We start from the raw sequence: 2500 nt of genomic DNA, 5'->3' as shown, positions 1-2500 counted from the left end.
AGGCAAGTTGAAAGGCACTAATCCCATTATCATAGACTTCTAATGAGGGTCCATCATCCGGGCCCGTCCAATCTCTGAACAAATCAAACAATTGCTCGGGACTCTTAATATAAAACTCTATCTGCCATTTGCTGAAACGGATATGTAATATGCAAATAACGGTTGCATTTCCTCTGAGCATGCAGTCCATAGCTGACGCGGTGTGGCCGCTCTTTTTTGTTTGTTTTGCTCCTTTTTTCCATCTATGCCTACGCCTGAATCCTGCTTAAGGCTTTTAAATCCTTAGCGCCAGCCCCGTCTATGGGACCAAAACAGTTATGTTATTCAAGATATATTATTGTTACCATGATAATGTTCAATCATTCACCCCTCACAAGAAGGCCTATGAATTATGGGTATCATGATTTTATTCTTATTCAAAGTAATCGCGCTGCAGTAAGTGTAGCGCCTCCAGAGTAACAAGTAAGCAAACAAGAAAGTAACGTTGCAGTGGAGTTCAGGAATACTCAAAGAAATTATGTTATCAATATGTTTCAAATGCCATATGATTTCTTCATATAGCTGAGGGTCGGGCCACTTTGATCGAGACCCCGTTCCAGGGTTGCTGGAACTAGTTGCTGGAACTAGTAATGATAAAAACAACAATGCACTACTTCATTGGAAAGGTTAAAAACATATCACCACAAGCTCATTCTAGTCTTGTTCTAACGCTCTTTGATTGCCGGCAGGTGGACATTCCCTTCAACAACTTCAAGGAGCTGGTGGAGAGGGACAACTACCCGTGGAAGGTGCCCCGCTCAACGGTCATTCACCAGACGCTCAGGGTCAGTTCGGACGGAGGTTGCCGACCCCCTTTCATCTAGTGATACACTTTGTGCAGATTTCCCTCCCGGTTAACGCCAGCCGAGGGGCAGAACCAGGAGGAAAAGGAATTGCGGCCATTTTCTCCCAAGTCTGGCTCTCAGATGAATAGAATGGGCCAAAACGTTTTAGCCACAACCAAATCTTTTGAAAGCGCCTAGATGAATGTCTAATCCATATGGAATTAGCAGATTACTTATGGCATAGTTTTCTCCCAAGTCTGGCTCTCAGATGAATAGAATGGGCCAAAACGTTTTAGCCACAACCAAATCTTTTGAAAGCGCCTAGATGAATGTCTAATCCATATGGAATTAGCAGATTACTTATGGCATAGTCTTGACCCTTACGGTCCGAAATCGGTTCTCAGCTGAATAAAATCACTTGGCGTTACAGAAGAAAGTGTCCAAAGCACGCCGATAGGTTTAATCTATGTGGATAGTTCTTATCTCATCAGCCCACTACAGACACCCCTCACCTTAATAAAATCGTTTGGCGTAAATTAGAATGTTCTCTAAAGAAGGTCATTGAGTGGAAAGGAAGAACAGATAGTGACGCTCTTGTAGATTGGAAGTGGAAAAATTGCACCCTCCGTCAGTTGTTTGATACCTGCACATGGTGGTCCTGGGAGACAGATGTTGGAGAGAGCTGGCGTTTTGTCTCTTTATCGGTCCTAAGATCCCTGTCGTATTCGATTCTTAGTCCTCCACTTCTTCACTTAGGGAAATGTGATATCAAAGGAACAATCCAACACTAATACAACACAGATAACATTCCTATATTTCTTTTTGTATGGGAGAGCAAAAGGCTTGTTATTGAGAACAGTGGTCCTCCTGACTTCCAGCCAAGTAAACCTGAGACAACATCTCTTGATATCAATCTATTGTTCATGCTACTTTGATGTGCATTATTCATACGTTTGTCAGTATCCACCTCAGAAATATGCAAACATTCATTTCGTTGTTATTTGATGTTCGTCAATGTACAATAGTAGTCTTACAATAAATTTGATTTTGTTTGTAAATAGAAATCTATTAATATAGCAACAACAAAAGATATACTTGCACAATTCTGATATATCAGGGGATAAGTTTAGATATTCGTAATATCTGTTGTATTCTTAACTAGCATTTACGAGAACAAAGACATTTCGCTTGTTTGCGAAAACGTCGTCATAACTCAAAATATCGATTTTTTCAGGAGAGGCATTTTAAAGTTTCAAAACGCTCTCAATATTATAAAAAGCCCTCAAACACCATAGTTGGAACATTTTTTGGAGCATCAAATACGCCTCTAAAGTTTATAGAAGTTGAAACAATCATAATCTTTACTAAGTCTAAAATATTTGTTGGAACAAGTTGGAACATGTAAGGTTATGTCGTTTGGACATTTAGCACTCCCTAGCGGTCAATTTTTGAGCTACAGATATGACACTGTTACCAAAAAAATCCGTGTTTGAAGATGAATATGTCTGTATAGATAACTCAAAAATTCAGTTTTTTGAGTTATGACGACGTTTTCGCAAACAAGCGAATTTTATAATTGCACGCAAACATGTGTTTATTGTTGGGGAACATACTTTGGAAGTGCAGTCGAGAGTGATTCTTATAGGTTAATTGAAAGGGGTTAAGAAGATTATTAG

The sequence above is a fragment of the Oratosquilla oratoria genome, chromosome 8 (assembly GCF_046742065.1).
Source record: "Oratosquilla oratoria isolate Oo_2021 chromosome 8, ASM4674206v1, whole genome shotgun sequence".
Lineage (NCBI taxonomy): Eukaryota > Metazoa > Arthropoda > Malacostraca > Stomatopoda > Squillidae > Oratosquilla > Oratosquilla oratoria.
The sequence above is the reverse complement of the archived record's forward strand: the minus strand, read 5'-3'. Positions refer to the sequence as shown.